Source organism: Papio anubis, chromosome 13, assembly GCF_008728515.1.
Source record: "Papio anubis isolate 15944 chromosome 13, Panubis1.0, whole genome shotgun sequence".
Classification (NCBI taxonomy): domain Eukaryota; kingdom Metazoa; phylum Chordata; class Mammalia; order Primates; family Cercopithecidae; genus Papio; species Papio anubis.
The window spans coordinates 93,228,242-93,248,389 of NC_044988.1; the positions used below are offsets into that span (position 1 = coordinate 93,228,242).

The window sequence follows — 20,148 nt, forward strand, 5'->3', positions numbered from 1 at the left end:
ACTGGAGGTTCTAGCCAGGGCAATTAGGTATGAAAAAGAAATAAAAGTCATCAAGAATGGAAAGGAAGAAGTAGTACTATCTTGATTTGTACATTACGTAATCTTACACAAAGAAAATCCTAAGAAATTCACTAAAAAACTATTAGAACTAATAAACCAGTTCATCAAATCTGCAGGATAATAGATCAATATTTTTAAAAATCAATTCTATTTCTATACACTAACAAAGAACAATACAAAAATGAAATTCAAAGTTTCCATTTACAATAACATCGATTAAGAAAAATAGGAGTAAATCTAACAAGAGAATTGTAAAACGTATAGTCTGAAAACTACAAAACATTATGTGGAAAAAAATCCTAAACATTACCTTAATAAATGGAAAGATATCCTACGTTCATGGATTGGAACACAATATTGTTAAGCTGACAATCCTCCCCAAATGAATCTACAGATTCAATTAAATCCCTACCAAAATCCCAGCTGGGCTTTTTGCAGAAATTGATAAGCTAATACTAAAATTCATATGGAGATGCAAGGGACCCAGAATAGTCAAACGATCTTTAAAAAGAACAAAATTGGAGGACTTATACTTCTCAACTTTAAATTTACTACAAATCTACAGTAATCAAGACAGTATAGTACAGCATCAGGAAAAGAATAGGATTCAGAGTCCAGAAATAAATATTTGCAATTGTCAATTAATTTTCAACAAGATGCCAGGCATGGTGGCTTATGCCTGTAATCCCAGCACTCTGGGAGGCTGAGGGGGGCAGATCACTTGAAGCCAGTAGTGCAAGACCAGGCTGGCCAACATGGTGAAACACCATCTCTACCAAAAATACAAAAAGTTAGTTGGGCATGCTGGCACATACCTGTAGTCCCAGCTACTCAGGAGGCTGAGACACAAGAATCTCTTGAACCCAGGAGGCAGAGGTTGCAGTGAGCCAAGGTTGTGCCACTACACTCCAGCCTGGGTAACAAAGAAACCAAAACAACTCAATGGAGAATTAATACTTTTCAACAGAAGGTGCAGGGGCAATTGACCATCTATATTTGAAAGAATAAAGTTAGACTCCTTCCTTATAAGCACATATAAAAATCAACTCGATTTGGATTGTAGGCTGGGGATAGTGGTTCATGCCTTTAATCCCAGCACTTTGGGAAGCTAAGGCAGAAGAATTGCTTGAGGCCAGGAGTTCAAGACCAGCCTGGTCAACATAGCAAAACCTCGTCTCTCCCTATACACCCCCTAAAAAATTAGGTGGGTGTGGTGGCATACACCTGTAGTCCCAGCTACTTGCAAAGCAGAGGCGGGAAGATTGTTTGAGCCTGGGAAGTTGAGGCTGCAGTGAGCTAAGATCATGCCACTGTATTCCAGCCTGGGGGACCAAGTGAGAACCTGTCTCAAAAAAAAAAAAAAGGAATGGATTATAGACCCAAAGGTAAGAGCTAAAACCTAAAAAATAAACAAACAAACAAACTTAGAAGAAAACACAGAAATAAATCATTGTAACTTTAGGATGGGCAATGGTTTCTTAGGTACCACACTAAAGCACAAACAACAAAAGAAATATTAAATAAGACTTCACTGAAATGAAAACTTCTGTTTCAGATGACACAATCAAGAAAGAGAAAAGTTAACCTACAAAGTGGGAGAAAGTACCTGCAAGTCATATATCTGATAAGAGGTTTGTATCTAGAATATATAAAGAACATTTATAACCTGGTAATTTTTTAAAAGACCCAGTCACTGGATAGATATTTCTCCATGGAAAATATACAAGAAGCACACTAAAAGATGCTCAATATAATTAGGCATTAGAGAAAGGCAAATCAAAATAACAATGATATGTCACTTCACCCCCACTAGAATGGCTATAATAAAAGAGATAGACAACAGTATCCGCTGACAAGAATGTGGAGAAATTGGAACCTCACACATTGCTGGTGGCTATATAAAATGGTGCAGCTGTTATGGAAAATAGCTTGGCAGTTTTCCAAAAAAAAAAAAAAAACAGAATTACCGTATGATCCAGCAATGCCATTCCTAGGTATATACCCAAAGGAATTGAAAGCAGAAATGCAAACATATACCAACAATGAATGACATTGTTGATTGCAGCATTATTCACAATTGCCAAAAGGTGGAGACAACCAAATTGTCCATCAACAGATGAATGGATAAACAACATGCAGTATATACATCTAATGGATAAGTATTCAGCTACAAAGAGGAATGAAGTTCTGATACATACTACAACATGAATAAACCTTGAAAACATTAGGGTAAGTGAAATAAACCAGACAGAAAAGGATAAATAATATATGATTCCACTTATATGAGGAACCTAGAATAGGCAAATTCATCAAGACAGAACAGTAGGTTAGAGGTTACCAGAGGTTAGGAAGGAGGGGAAAATGGGAAATTACTGTTAATGATTACAAAGTTTTTATTTGAGGTGATGAAAAGATTTTAATAACAGATAGTGGTGATGGCTGCACAACAGTATAAATATAATTAATACCACTAAATTTACACTTAAAAATATTTAAAACGGCAAATTTTGTTTTATATATACACATATACCTCCACAATTTAAATAATACACCAAAACCATTAATTATATCTTTTATTAATGGGCAAATTGTGTGGTTTATTAATTATATCTCAAGAAACCTATTAAAAATAATTAAAATTAAACACTAAATCAATGGGTTGTTTGTTTTCATTTTTGTAGAGACAGGGTCTCACTATTTGCCCAGGCTGATCTTGAATTCCTGGCCTCAAGCAATCCTTTCACGTTGGTCTTCCCAAGTGCCAGGATTACAGGGGTGTGTCACTGTGCCTGGCCATAAATGGATGGTTTTAACAGCAATTAGACACAGCTGAAGAGAGAAGTAGCAAACTAGAAGAAAGACTTGAAGAAGTTATTGAATGTATCAGAGAGAAACAGATTGAAAACACACAAAAAAACAATGGTTTAAAACTGTAAAAGACAAAAAGAGAATGTCAGACATATGTGTAATCAAAGCTCCAAAAGAAAAAGAAGTTCTAAGTCCTCAGATTCAAACAGCTGGTCCTAACCAAGATATATAAGAAGAAAACTCCACTGCTAGACAAATACCATTGCTAAACTAGAAAACAAGACACAAAAATATTAATTATAATGGAAAGGGACTTCGACAGCAACATCAGAAGTCAGAAGACAATGAAATGACATCTCCAATATGACGTTAGAATAAGGACATTTTCAGATAAACAAAACTAAGATATTTGCCACTAACAAAGAATGTTATTCAAGCAAGAAGATTAGGCCAGATGAAAAAACTCTGAGATGCAAGAAGACATAAAGAACAAAGAAAATGGCCAGGCACAGTGGCTCATACCTATAATCCCAGCACTTTGGGAGGCCAAGGTGGCCAGATCACTTGAGGGCAGGAGTTCAAGACCAGCCTGACCAATATGGCAAAACCCTGTCTCTACTGAAGATACAGAAATTGGCTGGGTGTGGTGGCATGCGCCTGTAATACCAGCTACTTGGGAGGCTGAGACAGGAGAATTGTTTGAACCAGGAGGCGGAGGTTGCAGTGAGCCGAGATCGCCCCACTAAACTCCAGCTTGGGCAACAGAATGAGACTTCATCTCAAAAAAATAAAAAATAAAAAATAAAGAACAAAGAAAACAGAAAATACACAGATAAATCTAAAGCATTGGTTATATAAAAAAATCAATAATTATCTTACAGGTTTAAAGTAAAATACACAACAATAAAAACATATAAACAAGGAGGGGAATGATTAAAGTTAAAACAATATACTATCTTGTATTGTCCAGGAGGAGGGTAAAGATGCCAATTAAAGTTACACAAACATGCAAAAATTTCTCAGAAACTGTTGATTTGTATGGGCATACTTTGTTTTATTGCACTTCATAGATATTGCTTTTTTTTTTAATACATTAAAGTGTACGACAACCCTGGATAGAGCAAGTCATTTCATGTCTCTGTGTCACATTTTGGTAATTTTTTGTAATATTTCAAACTTTTTAAATTATTATTACATCTGTTATGATGATCAGTGATCAACGATCTTTGATGTTACTGTTGTAATTGTTTTGGGGTGCCATAAACCATGCCCATATAAGATGGCAAACTTCGTCAATAAATGTGAGTGTGTTCTGACTGTTCCTCCAACCAGCCATTCTCCCATCTTTCTCTTCCTTGGGCCTCCCTGTTCCTTGAGACACAATAATATTGACATTAGGCCAATAATTCACCCTACAATGGCCTCTGAGTGTTCAACCAAAAGGAGGAGCTGCATGTCTTTAAATCAAAAGCTAGACATAATTGAGCTTAGTAGTGAGGAAGGTATATTGAAAGTCAAGATAGGCTCAAAGTTAGTCTTCTTGTACCAAACAGCCCAATTGCGAATGACAAGGAAAGGTTCTTGAAGGAAATAAAAAGTACTACTTCAGTGACACATGAATGATAATGAAGTGAAACAGCCTGATTGTTGATACATGAAAGTTTCAGTGGTCTGGACAGATCAAACCAGCCGCAACATTCCGTTACACAAAAGCCTGATTCACATCAAGGCCCTGACTCTCTTCAATTCTATGGAGGCTGAGGCAGGTGAGGAAGCTGCAGAAGAGTTTGACTAGCAGAGGCTGGTTCATGAGGTTTAAGGAAAAAAGCCATCTCCATAATATAAAAAAGTGCAAGGCGAAGCTGCAAATCCTGATATAGAAGCTGCAACAAGTTATCCAGAAGTTCAAGCTAAGATATCTGATAAAGGTGGCTACACTAACAACAGATTTTCAATGTAGATGAAACCACCTGATATCAGAAGAAAATGCCATCTAGGACTTTCATAGCTAGAGAGGAGATGTCAAAACCAGTTTCAAAGGACAGGATAAATCTTTTGTTAGGGGCTAATGTAGCTGGTGACTTTAAATTGAAACCAATGCTCATCGACCATTCTGAAAATCCTAGAGTTCTTAAGTATAATATTATGCTAAATCTACTCTGTCTGTGCTCTATAAATGGAACAACAAAGCCTGGATGACAGCACATCATTTTACAGCATGCATTACTATTTAGATTGGTGCAAAAATTATTCTGGTTTTTGCCATTGAGTAATGACATAAACCCCAATTAGTTTTGCACCAAAATAATACAGTTTAAACCCACTGTTGAAACCTACTGCTCAGAAAAAAAGACAATGCACCTGGTCATCCAAGAGCTCTGATGGAGATATACAAGGAGATGAAGGTTGTTGTCATGCCTGCTAACACAACATCCATTCTGCAGCCCCTGGATCAAGGAGTAATTTTGACTTTGAAGTCTGAGAAACACAGAAGGCTATAGCTGCAATAGAGAGTAATTCCTCTGATGGGTTTGGGCAAAGTAAATTGAAAACCTTCTGGAAAGAATTCACCGTTCTAGATGCCATTAAGAACATCTGTGATTTGTGGGAGGTCAAAATACCAACATTAACAAGAGTTTGGAAGAAGCTAATTCCAGCCCTCATGGATGACACTGAGGTATTTAAGACTTCAGTGGAGGAAGTAATGCAGATGTGACAGAAGCTGCAAGAGAACCAGAACTAAAAGCAGAACCTGAAAATGGAAATGAATTGCTGGAATCTCCTGATAAAATCTGAATGCATGAGAAGTTGCTTCTTACAAATGAGCAAGGAATATCCTTTCTTGAGATGGAAACTACTCTTGGTAAAAATGCTGTAAACATTGTTGAAATGACAAGAAAGGATTTATAATATTACACAAACCTGGTTGATAATCCAGAAAGAGCGTTTGAGAGGTTTCCGATTTTAAAAGGAGTTCGACTGGGGGTAAAATGCTATGAAAGAGCATCACATCCTACAGAGTAATCTTTCGTGAAAGGAAGAGTCAATCCATGCAGCAAACTTCATTGCTGTCTTATTTTTAAAAATTTCCACAGCCATCCCAGCCTTCAGTAGCCACCGTCCTGACCAGTCGGTAGCCATCAACATTTAGACAAGATCCTCTGCGATCAAAAAGATTACAAGTTGATTGTTAGCAATTTTTAGCAATAAAATATTTTTAAATCATGATATGTACCTTTTTAAACATAACGCTATTATACAATTAATAGACAATAGTAGAGTATAAACATAACTTTACATGCATTGGGAAACCAAAACAATTTGTGACTCACTTTACTGTGCTACTCACTTTATTGTGGTCTGCAACTAAACTGAACCTGCAATATCTCTGATGTATGCCTGTATTAGTTAACATTATGGACACTGAAAGCACACGACCTGGGTTCAAATCCCAGCTCTACTACTTGATAGCTCTGTGGCCTTGGACAGATTACATAAGCTCACCATGCCATGGTTTCCCCGTCTGTAAAACTGAGACAGTAACAGTATCTATCCCATAGGGTTTTTGTGAGGATTAAATGAGTTAATATAGGTAAAGATACAAAACAATGACTGGTATAGAATAAGCCCTACTAAGTCATAGCCACCATTATTTTCAGTGTATTAGTTAAAGGCACAGAAATAGTATTTAAGTCCCAAATAATAAAGGGGAAAAAACTGAATGATGAAAATGCTTAAATAATCCAAAAGAAAGGAATAAAAAAATGAAGCACAAAAAGCATTTCCAGTAAAAAAAAAAAATACAGGTAAGACGACTGGATTTTAAAAGATCCAACTATGTACTGCTTTCAAAAGACACATCTTCAACACAAGAATGAAAAAAAAAATAAGAAAACACAAGCATGGAAGTGTATAATTTGATGAGTTATGACATATGTGTACATCCCTTAAACCATCACCACAATCAATCAACCCCAAAAGTTTCTTTGTGCTCCTCTGTAATCTATCCCTCCCGCTGCACTCCCCACCACCCATCCCTAGGGAACCACTGGTGTGCTTTCTGTCACTAAAGATTAGTTTGTACTTTCTAGGCTTTTATATAAATGGAATCAGAAAGTATGTACTCTTTTTGTCCAGCTTCTTTCACTCAAGATAATTATGTTGAGATCCATCCATGTTGTTGAGTATAGCAATACTTTGTTCCTTTTTATTACTATTATTCTATGTATAGAACTCAATTTGTTTACTCATTTCTAGCCTCTCCAGACAATAAATGGTGTTAAAATTAAGAAATGGCCTCTGGGTAAAGATCAAATCCAGCGTACTCTTAGGATAAGAAAAAGCTAAGGGGGTGATTTTAAAATTCTTTGTAAGACCTCCAAAAGATCTAAGGTGGTACCATAGAGAACCATTCAGTTAAACAACAGGGCTTCTAAGAAGCTTACAACTGTTGTTCCTCAGTGGTCTCCCTAGAAAACCAAAGTAGAAAAGGAGGGCTTATCTCAAAGACATTTGTGGGTATGAATGTTATGTCAAGGAGTAAACGCCAACAGATTCACAGGACAACAAAGGAGTTTTTAAGAGGCTCATATGGGGAGAAACACACCCAGCCTGGACTGAAAGGAACAAAGAAAATATAAATGAAAAAACAATAGGCCGTTGAATCACTAAACTTTCCAGAAGCAGGCTGAGGAAACTACTCAGTTGCTAACACAGCTTCTCTTTTATTTAAAGAAGGATGATTCAGAATCCAAAAGCCCAGAAGGTACAATTAAGAGCCATGGTGAGCCACTCTCAGGCCAGAGCAGGACTGAGTCTCCATCAGGAAACTTCCAACAGTTGCCCAGCCGTATTTGGGAACCGCTATGGAGTGCTATGTGCTCCAACGTGCCTCCTGCTGGCCCCCTTTTAAACGATCAGTGTCTTCGGCAGTTATCTTCTGCCTGTCCCAGCATTATATGCTGGGGAAGAGTGGTGGTGGGAGGGGCTGGGGAGAAGATAACTTCTCTCTTTAGTTTCCAAACTGAGAGGGCCTGCACTTGAGAAGCTATACTTAAGAAGTCATATCTAAGTTTCTCATCCTCACCTAAGCCTGATTTAGTTCCAGAGACTGAGGGGTCTGAGCTGCTGATGTAAGGATGGCACTTGTGGGGGCCTTGGGAGAGGTTGAGGATACATAGATTTCCATAGCAACTGGGTATAAAACTGTTTGCTCCCTGCTCCCTCTGCTGAGCTGCCCACAGCACTTTGTGCCTGTCTCTATTTATCCCAAATAATGTATGGCTACTGGTTGATTATTTATTTCCCTCATCAGATGTAAACTCCTTAAAAGAAAGTGTTTTATTTATATCCATAGCATTAAGTAGTCCCTCAAAGACTTGTTTGAATTTATGAATAAGTATATGAAGAAAGCCAGTCTGTCATGGACTCAGGCCATCCAAAGCCATGCTAATGAATATAACAGCACATTCCCAGTGCACTTATGCGATAGGCCTCAGTTAAACATTTAGGAAAGCTAGGCAATTAAAAATAAGAATGTTCACCTTATCCACCACAACAGCATAGACAATACTGAAACCCAGGACTGATTCTCAGGAACATCCTGAAAACATCGCCCTATAAACCTGCATTTTAATAGCCTGACACAGCTCAAAAGCATTGGCTGATAAGAGTGCAACTAGTTTTTAAAAAGAAAGAAAAAACCTCCAAATATTTTTCATTTTAAATTGTTTTTCTTTTTTTCTTTTTTTCTCTTGAGATGGAATCCTGCTCTGTCACCCAGGCTAGAACGCAGTGGCATGATCTCAGCTCACTGCAACCTCCACTGCCTGGGTTAAAGCCATTCCCCTGCCTCAGCCTCTCCAGTAACTGGGTTTACAGGGGTACACCACCACATCCAGCTAATTTTATTATTTTTAGTAGAGACCAGTAAAGAAATCATTCAGTAGCTCTCCAGGGCAATACTCAGAGACATCTTTCTATCTTGAGATGCCAGCCTCTCAAAAAAGCTACTGTTCCTCTCAATGGGCTGGAAAATTTCTCAGATTAAGAAGCATTTCTTTTAGGTAACTATTACAATACACCTACTTCTAAGATATTTTCATGGGGAAAAAATAACATATATCATTACCTTTAGAATATTAGTATATATTAGCATATATCATCACCTTTAGAAAGTCACTCATACTGTACATATAATTTGCAGGAAAAGAGAAACCGTGGGTGAAACAAATATTAGGCAGCAATAACTGAGGCAGATGAAAGCATTTACAAATCTATTTTTAATCCACTGCATTATCTCATTTTAAGCAAGATCATTCTTAGTACATTTCTGCTGGCAAAAATCAACCTTGCTGGTCTCTTAACACAAATGGCAACATTCATCCTAGCCATCAGCTGATTCTCCTGCCCAGGAACTTCAGACTGTTCCTTGATCCCAATCACAACATTTGTGAATAACTTCTACATGTAATAGGACCCAGATGTTTAATATTTTGTCTCAGATTTTAAAATAAAATTCAAAATGACCCAGAAAGCAAAGTAAAATAAAAAAATAAAAAATGAAGCTGGGCATGGTAGTTCACGTCTATAATCCCAGCACTTTGGGAGGCTGACGTGGGTGGATCACCTGAGGTCAGGAGTTTGAGACCAGCCTGGCCAACATGGTGAAACCTATCTCTACTAAAAATACAAAATTAGCCGGGTGTGGTGGCATGCACCTGCAGTCCCACCTACTCAGGAGGCTGAGGCAGGAGAATCACTTGAACCCGGGACACGGAGGGTACAATGAGCCGAGATCACGCCATTGCACTCCGGCCTGGGTGACAGAGTGAGATTCTGTCTCAAAAAAAAAATAAAAATAAAAATAAATTAAATTAAATAAAAAATGAAGCAACTGATTTAATCAATTTAAGCAAATGGTTACCAGTTCAAATGAAGTTTGTCTCTCCTCTTCTGTCTCTTGGTCGAATATACCTTTATCTCATCAGCTACCGGGACAGTACCAGACATTGCCACAGCCTACTGCATGCAAAGTGGTAATAAATGCAGTGGATGGGAAATAGAAGATAATGAACCAATCCTTGATATACTCTAAATCTCTTTTCTACCTTGCTAAGAAAAACAAGATAAGTCCCTGGAGATACTCCAGAAGTAGATGTAACCATAGGTAAAACCCCACTCTAAAAAATACAATTATAATGTCCAGTTCTATGTAAATGGAGCTATTTCAAAAGCCTCACAAACAACTGATACTAACATTGCCTTGCTTATTTGGACATAACAAATTCCACTGAATGAGATATTTTTAATATCTCTTCATTTAGCTAGCTACCTACTGAATAGGATTATTCTTCAAGGGAGAATTCAAGCAAGAAGATTCCTGCCCTCAAGAATAACAGAAAAGACAATTATAATGCAATATGCAGGGTGCCAAAAGGGAGGGTAACTAACCAAGTCTGTGAAGGGTGGCAGAGAGGGGGCAGTAAGGGAAAAAATGGAGGATTAGAGGCCTCCTAAAAGAGGTGGCACCTTGTCTAAGTTACAAAGGACAATGGAAATAAACCAGGAAAACAGGGAGAAAGAGTATTGTACAGAAAATAGAAAGACCAGACACTAAGGTATGGAAGAAAATAGACTAAAGTGGCTCAGCTAGTACAGAAGGTCAATGACAGGCAGTGGTGAGGGACAAAGGAAGAGAGGTCAGCCAAGTGATGAGGAGCCTTCTGTGCCACGCTAAGATCTTCATTACCCTATAGGTAATGAAGAGGCATTATAAGGTTTAAGCAGAAGACTGGCGTGATTATATTTGTTTAACACACACATTATGACAGCAGGACAGAAGAGGGGTTGGAAGGGATAAGACTCCAGCTAAGAAAACCAATTAAGTGGCCAGGCACGGTGGCTCACGCCTGTAATCCCAGCACTTTGGGAGGCCAAGGTGGGCGGATCACCTGAGGTCAGGAGTTCAAGACCAGCCTGACCAACATGGAGAAACCCCATCTCTACCAAAAATAGAAAATTAGCCAGGCATGGTGGCACATGCCTGTAATCCCAGCTACTCGGGAGGCTGAGGCAGGAGAATCCCTTGAACACGGGAGGCGGAGGTTGTGGTGAGCCGAGATCATGCCATTGCACTCCAGCCTGGGCAACAAGAGCGAAACTCTGTCTCAAAAAAAAAGGAAACCAATTAAGTGGCAGTAATCCCAGAAAGAATAAGGAAGGCCAGAACTAAGTCAATGGCAATTAATTGGCTAACAAGGGAGAAAAAAAGATAGGAAAAGATCAAGAAATTAGACTTTACTTTCTTTTCCTAATTGACAATTTAATCCTTAAGTCGAGGTACACATCCATACTTGGTGAGAAGTAGCCACAGTAGTCCAGAATAGGTAAGGATGGCATCCCATAGGAGGGCTTGCACAATGTGGGGACTCAGAGTGCAAGCAGTGCAAGAAGAGCGCCCACACTGTCTAAAGTAATCTAACATAGGGTATCAGAACCCAATTGTGACAAGGGTGCCCACAGAGGAGGGTGAGCTAGTGTGGGGAGAAAAAGCCCAAGCAGGGATACGCAGTCATCCACAGGGAACAGCTGCATGGCAGGGGGTGTCAGTGTCAATGCAGTTTGAGAAGCGTGTCCCTGTTAAAAGATGATCTGGTGTGAGGTGTCAGAACACCTGAGCAGAGCAAGGACCTTTCCATGCAGGGGCCACCTGATAGGGTGTCAGATCCTGAGGAAGATTATGCAGGAACAACATGGAAGGGCATGGCAGCCATGCATGGGGTGTCAAAATCCAAAGTGAAGAGGACACCCACACAGAAGGACCAGCCTGGCAGGGCTTGTCAAAGACCAAGGTGGATGAAGCAGGCATCCAGGCAGAAGAAGCAGAGAGACACAGGGTATCGGAGCCCCAGTTGAGTTAAGGAGGACATCCACACTGGGTAGGCATTGGTGGCAGCCATGATGACAGAGTAGTCATGTACAAGGGATTAATCAAATAAGTTAATATATTAGGGATAATGGGAACCAGGCTTCTCACTGTTGAAGAGAGAAGTTACAAATATGGAAAGGGAGAAAACTTGAATGAATTGGTGGTATTGGTTGAAACTAGTACTGGTGTGGACTCACCCTTTTCAATATACACAGATAGATGCAGAAATACATAGAGGTACTCTCTGACCCTGACCACCAAGAAGGCCTAGAAGCAGCAACACTACCACAGCAATGAACACACATAGAATCCAAATTTTGGCTCTTAAATAGCATTCTCCACCAAAAGGAACGTTGGGAAAATGGCAGATTTCATGGCTAAGGAAAAGAAAGTAAAAGATGAGCACAGAACATCTTGCACCAGAAAGCAAAGAAGAACCCAGAGAATGATGAAGACCGGTCAAAAGAACACAAGAGCCCTTCAAGTTGGCTCCTAATGATGAAAGCTGGAACAAACTGAATAATTCAATTCACTCAAATAATTTGAACAATTCAATAACAACTTTGAATAAGAAAGGAGTAAGTCCAAAGTCAAATAAACAAATAAACTGAAAGTTTAAAGAGAAATGGAATATTTACATAATTTTAAAGTACTTTCCCCCAAAACAATTGTTAATTACAAAGGAGTAAGTAAGGAGGAACTTTTCAGTAGACAAGCCTGGCAAAGACTACTTTAATCAAGCGAGCAAAAGATCATCACCAGTAAAGGGCCAAATCAAAACTGTGTATTATGTGATATAACAAGAAGAGCACAGCATCACTTCTATATTTCCACTCAAGATGTTCAACCTAAATCTAATCATAAGGAAACATCAGACAAACCCAAACTGAGGCTTGTAACCTTCAAATGTCCAGGTCATGAAAGTCAAGGAAAGACTGAGAACCTTTCCTAAGGGAGACTAAAGAAACATTAAACTGGCCGGGCGCGGTGGCTCACGCCTATAATCCCAGGACTTTGGGAGGCCGAGGCAGGCGGATCACGAGGTCAGGAGATCGAGACCATCCTGGTTAACATGGTGAAACCCCGTCTCTACTAAAAATACAAAAAATTAGCCAGGCGTGGTGGCGGGCGCCTGTAGTCCCAGCTACTCAGGAGGCTGAGGCAGGAGAATGGCGTGAACCTGCGAGGCGGAGCTTAGAGTGAGCAGAAATCACACCACTGCACTCCAGCCTGGGTGACAGAGCAAGACTGTCTCAAAAAAAAAAAAAAAGAAAGAAAGAAAGAAAGAAAGAAAGAAACATTAAATAAACTAAACGCAATTTGTGATTCTGAACAGAATCCTTTTGCTTTAAAGAACATTACTGGGACAAGTGCCAAAACTCTGAGAATTAGATGGTAGTACAGTATCAATGTTAATTTCCTCACTTTGATACCACATTGTGGTTGTGCAGGGGAATCACCTTGTTTGCAGTAAAATCTCACTGAATAATCAGCAACTTATTCCCAAATTGTGCAGAAGAAAAATTATTTGCAGTGGAACTACAACTTTTGTATAACTTTGATATTGTTTAAAATCTTTCTAAAGCTTTTTTTTAAAACTTTAAAAATTACTCAGGTTTAATTGGATGTAGGGTGAGAGTCTAGGATGACTTTCAGGCTTCTGGCATTAGTAAGTGAGTGGGTACAAATGCCCTTCAACAAGACCCTGGATAGAAGGAACAGTTTAGGATTACGATTGGCGTTTCCATTTTGTTTTGCTGGGTGACTGGCAGTGGGGGTAAAAGGTTGGTCGAGGGGAGGAGGTTAAATTCAATTTGAGATGCCCATGAAGGATGGAGAGACAGCTGTGGACAGAGAGCTGAGGAGCCAGGTCTGGCACTCTGGAGTCACGGCCAAAGACACAAGCTGAGAAATGATCAGTCTGTAGGCAATAGGAGAAACCAAGGTGTGACTGAGTTCTTACTGGGAGAGTTTATCATCCACCACATTCCATAAACAATTTGAAACGACTTACCAAAATACTTACAGTTAAAAGATTAAAAATATACATGTAAACTGAGGGTATAAGGACAAAGGGAAAATAAAAGGAGGAAAGATTATGCCAGGGATTATAATAGCATACAAAAATGCATACCAAAAAAATCCATACAAAAATAATAACATACTAAAATAGTCAAGTGTAGTTCACAGAGCTAGAAGGCAAATATAGCCCTAAGGTTCTTGAGAGCCAACCCAGGAAGAATGCATAGCAAAAAGGAACCTCTAGATACTGTATTTGAACATCCATCTACCACATAGTATGTGCTCCTTTGTTAGTACTTACTAATAGTATAAACCTGACATTTTCTTTATTTAAAAAAACAAGAGTATACAGTTTTCTGTATGCTAACAAAATAGGCTTATACTTTTTTACATAAATAAAACAGTTCTGATGTCCTTTTAGTCATTAAAACACAAATCTATCTATATCCATGAGCACTTTATCTTCATTTATAGGACCTGGAATAAATTAAGAATATAATAACAGGAACTAATATTTGCATGGGGTTTATATTTTGAATGGTATTTCTATTTACAATACATTATTTATTTTGCCATCTAGTGTGACAGACAAGGCAGGTATAGACCTAATTTTACAGATTAGCAAATAGGTTCAGAGAGGTATTCAAAATTACATGGTTAATAAGAATTTGGACTGTAACTCCAGTTTTCTGATGCCATGGATCACTCATTCATTTATTCATCCATCCATTCAAATATTTGTCAAGCATCTCCCAGAAAACATTGCCCATTCTGCATCATTGCTGTGAAGATTAAATAAAAAAACATGGGAATGCTTACAAAGTGTGAAGCCTATACAAATGCTAGCCATTTTCAAAGCCATCATCATTAAATTTCCCGTATTAAAGATATTAGACCTTCTTACATTTGGGGGAAGCCAAATATAATATGGAAATTTAAAAAATATGTATGAAATTTGGTTGAGACATATTGGGAAATGCATATTTAGAAGGAGAGGAGAGGAGTGGGCTAAGATGAAGCTGGATAGGGAAAGGATGGAGCATGGAAGACCTCATTTGCCCTGCTAATGAGCTTGACTTTAGCTTGGAGTGATAGAGGACCACAGAAAGGTGTTACAAGGGGAATGCTGTGGTCTCAGCTGTGTTTTTAAAAGATCGCTCAGATGACAGCATTAAATATGGATGTGAAGGAAAGCATAAAGGCCAGTTAGGAGACCATGGTAATCAGCTAGGAAAGAGAAGGTGCACGCCTGAGCTAAGTGAGGGTGGCCACTTAACTTTATGCTCATTTTAATCTGCAACATTACATTGTCTCTGGTCTCTAAATACTTTAGGGAAACTAAGGCAGGCCAATAAGCCCTTAGAACAAATTTTAGACAACCTAGACAAATATATCATGGACAACTGAAAAACTAAAACAGAATCACCCCTGACATTTTATTTTGTTACACAAATAATGACTATTCTTATATTATTCTATTATTCTATAGGGAGCCTACTCTAGTCATTCATTCATTGTTTCTTTTTAATCTGAATGATTATCAGTAATAAAATTTCTATCAGTTACAGAATTCTCCATAATGTGATAGAACAGCTGACATCATATCTCTTATGCTTTAAGCGAAAACTAACACTCATTAACAAGATTACCCATTGTGATTAAATAAATACAAACTGTTTGCAAAGTTTGTAAATGAGTACAACAGCACAAAAGTGAGACTTACCCTGCTACACAAACCTTATTTTCTTAACTCTTCAAGCCCATAGAACAGACAAGGCAGTCCCTCATTTTTCACAGCTTCCCATTTCCCCAGTGCATTGCCTAATAAACACCTATACTTCATCTCTGCTGCTTTAGCTTACTCAGTTTTATCTGCTAATAATGCCTAAGCATGTGGAACAAAACAGCAGTACATGAAAGAAAGCCTATGTCCTCTGCTTTACAGTGCTCAGCACCACACAATAGAGTTTCTCATAATGCATTGGGCCATAAAAGTTGTACATATTGTGAAATCTCAAGATGGCTATCTTTTTGTAATTAATGTTTTGTGGAAACATCAATAACATTTACAAAAAGCTCTTAAATCTTTAGTAAAGGCTGCAATTAATTTATGAAGTCATGAAAAGTCTACAAAGGGTAATCACTGATAATACTACAGAAGGGGAAAGAGTTTCATCTGGCCTTAAACTGCAAAGTTCATGTCTAATTTGACTGGTAAGAGTCAGACCACATTCTCTTCATTAAACTTGGAAGGGATCTTAAGATAGTCCAGTCCAATGCCTATTCCTCCCCCAGCCCCCTTCCAGGATAAAAATCCCATGTAAGACCCTGACCAGTGCTTATAAGGCCTATTCTGCCATCTCAATTTATTTAAGAAAAATTCTCCTTCAAATATTCAAGTTTCAATTTGGCAGTTAATTTCAGTCTGCAGTTAAAAGGCACTAGCTGTCAGTCAGATCTCTCACCCAGTTCCCTCCTGAAAAGAAAAACTGACAGATCACAGGAGCTTTCTTTTGTAAACCAATTCTGGAACTTTCATGCTTCTTATTTGTTAGGTTAAAGGTTAAATTGCTGACCTGTGCCCTCCTGCTTAGCGGCCTTCCCCTTTTTCTGTAAAGCTTTATTTTGGGGCTGTATTTACATGGATTAGTCCCTTTTCACGCTAAGAAGGAATCTGTTCACAGCCAAAGCCTTAGTTCTGGTTGTACAAAAAGCAGCCACAATTATTCACCACCAGACAATGACCATATTGTGGATTTACAAAAAACCCACCCCAGCCATGGAAAGATCTGTTCTTGCTGCACAAAACAATAGAAGAAAAATCTTATCAAGCATTCAAGAGAAAGCAAACAAAGCAAGCCCACTGTGAACTTGATGAAGATGTCAAGCTCCTTTAAAATATATATATATAAATCAACAAAGAGGGGTTTTCTTGTAAAGTCTTGGGAGTGAGACTTTTTCTACTCTGAGTTTCCCTTTCTGGTTAAACACAGTTAGGAGCAGCAAGACATTGACAGCCAAGACCAGCAAATGCTGCCATTTTCTAAGCACACTTACAGACACTTTTTTAAATGCACAACACAAAGAGGCTTTCCTTTCCAAATATGCCCAGTGCAAATGCCAGGCAAATCATTTTAAGCTAGTACCATACTACACAGGCTCTTTCAGCAAAAGCAAAATTCTTGTCCCAACCTCTAAGGAACGAACATAAGCTACTTCCAAGCTCTAACTTACTAATTCCTAATAAAAAATTTTTTTTTAATTATTAAAGGCCATTGGGTTTAATTAAACCATAGCTCCAACAAGAGTTCTTCATCTGACACCCATGAAGTATATTATACACACCCCATTTCTTTGGGATGGGTTTCAATGATGGTCCCTAGTCACAGAAACAAACTTTTAACAAGAACATTTTATGTTTGTAAGGTAAGGGTCTCACAGCTGCTTTTACAAAAGCAAAATCCAGTCCTGAGTCCGGAACACAGCTGTCTAACAAGATATGAGAGCAAATACAAAGAATTTCTCCCACCAAGTCTTTAGGTAGATGGTTTCTATTTTCTTTGAGCTAACATGACCTAAATCCTCCATCAGAAGCATGTTCTTCAGGTAAAATTAAAAAGTAAAACATAGAAGCAGGTATTAAAAGAACCTAAAGACCCATAAATGTGGCTTTTTAAAAAGTAGTGGTGCTTTCATTCATCACAGAGCAAAACACTAATACAAGTTTACACATTTTTGATCTCAGAAAATGGCTCACTTTAAGGTTTCTTACAGATTTTGGACTTAGAAAAAAACATTTCCATCTGTAACATAGTTTATCTTTGGCACAGTCAGCCACTCTCTGTTCCTCTACCCTCCTTCCCATCCGCCACCCCTCACCCTCCAAAAAAGGCAGTACCAAAGATTTGGCCACAGAAGTCCACAAATAAGAGAGTAGTATTCACTGGTCTTATTTTAAAGGAGCTGATTTATATGTATAACAATCAGGAGCTGGTTGATCAAACTATAAAACTCTGATGTAGCCATCAAAAACTGATGAAAATGTTTGTGGCCAACATTAAGATCTTGCTTTCCCTCATTTAAACTGTACCTCAAGTGCAACTACATCAAATGGGACTCTTCAAAACTTGAAAACAGGACTATGATGGAAGTGCTTATACTTTATCTCTTTTTCAAACTTTCTGCAGTATTTGGTCTTTTTTATAGCATTTTTAGTGTGGTAATAAGTGCGATGACAATGAGACAATTCTGGCCAATGGCCCTACTTAGAGAACTGTGACAACTACAGAAAATATTTCCTTGCATTGCCAAGGCACCGTGTCCAGTTTGCTTACTTTGAATTACGAAATGTATGATCCCCAGGAAAATTAGGATGGCACTACAAGGACCAGAACACAAAGTAGGAAGTACTTAAACTCCTCACCAACTTCTAGAAGGAATGAGATTAGGGCACAAGCTACACTCAGAGTTGATTCAAATGTAAATGCTCTGCTTCCTCTCAAACAATGATAAACTCCCCCAGAGTTAATAGTTTCTCCCTAAGAGATTCATCTCTCTTTTCAATTTAGAGGTATGTTTTGGAGAAAAGGAAGAAACACATGGTGGGGCTTAGAGCAAAACCTTTTAAATTCTTTGTCATAAAAGCTGCAGAGTAAACTACATTTCCTTTACTAATCCTTCGAACACTTGTTAAACTCGAGTGTGCTGACAAATTTGCCACTGCAATCACATTTTGGTTTCTAACAAGTTAAAAAAAAAAAAAAAAAAAACTTTGGTTGTACTAAATTGTATTACCATCTTCCTTGAACACCAAGTGAGAATTTATGCTGCCTTCGCAAACTGTTGAAAGAGGCACTCCCTAGGGAGAAATAACTTTTGGCACATTGCATAGCAAAGCTAAAGTTACAAAAGCAGGCTAAAATATCTCTTTCACCACACATATATTTTTCTCTCTCTCCCCAAAGCTTAAATATGCTATGTCCTCTATAGGAAGCTGAGTATGGGCACAAGAACTATATCCTAAGATTCTGACTTTAGGTTCATAGTCTGGAAAAGTTTTAAATTAAATATATGAGATTTTTTTTAAAGAACTGTTTCGATGTCATTGAAAATATATTAACAAAATTCCATATTGCTTCACTCAAAAAAAAAAAAACCACAAAAAATCATTATCAAGAGTTTCAAAGACTCTATAGTCCTCCACGCTATGAAAAATAATATAGCTGTCCTTTTGTGTCAAGAGTCTAAAAGAGTGGAAAACAATGATTTGATGTGACAGGAGAAGAAAGAAAACTAACCAGGCACTGTTAATTATTTTATGGTTAGTACTTTATTTAAGCCTCATGGTAACTCTAAAAGATAAGCATTATCCAAGTTTTATTTGCAAATGAGAAAATTCAACCAAAAAAAGATGAATAATTTCCCCAAGGTCAGATAACTATTAGTTGCAGAGCCATAATTAAAACCCAAGTCCAAAGCTCTTCCTGCTTCTGCTATATACACACACTGCTTCTGCTAGAGGAGAGGGTGGGGAAACAGCTTTTAGTGACACAAATTCCCATGATTCCAGACCACAGGGCAGTTTCCCAGGGGTGGCAGAAAAAGCCTAAAATGTAAAAAGTACAGGCTGACGCCGAGGCCCGGGGTAAATGCCTCATTGTACTGTGGGAAGTCTGATGGACACTTGGTAAATGGGGAGGAAAAGGCATTCCTCGCCTAGGGAGACGAATGTGAGAGCGCCTTCCTTTAAACTTTTCGTCCTAAGCACGTCTGCTCATAGAAAAGGCAGAATAACATCTTCCAGAAAAATCGCAGAAGAGAAAACTGCAGCAGAGCTCCTGCCGCTAATATAAATGCCCTCCCCCTAGATCTACCCGTGAATTTCCATTAAAAAAAAAACAATACAGCAAATGGAGTAGCCATTCAACCCACTGGAAATGAGATATTTATCAACAATAAAAACTGCAGAGATGAATCAAAATATCTAGGTTATCTGCAATCAGCTGGAATTGTGTCAACTCATTTATTGGTCCAACAAATACACACTGAGTGCCTGTTACATTCCAGTCACTGTTCTAGGTGCTGGGGACACATCAGTGAACCAAGTAAATGAAGAGCCTCGCCCTCTTGGAGTTGATATTCTTAGACTCAGCATGATTGTCCAGGGTCCCTTCATGCTAATCAGAACCTGAACATCATAGTTTTTATTAATAAAAAAAATTAAATATCCATATCCCTCTATAGCTTTGCAGGTGCTCTTCCTTCTGCTGGAATGTCCTCACCCATCTCCAGCACCTTTCACACTTCTAATAAATATTGCTGAATAAACT

The 20,148-nt window shown here is 38.3% G+C and overlaps 1 protein-coding gene across 12 annotated transcripts in view; it reads right to left on the minus strand.

Moving 5' to 3' along the window:
• DENND1A (DENN domain containing 1A) overlaps positions 1-20,148 on the minus strand; it is a 544,832-nt gene that overhangs the window by 460,242 nt on the left and 64,442 nt on the right. The gene's annotated exons all lie outside the window — the stretch shown is intronic.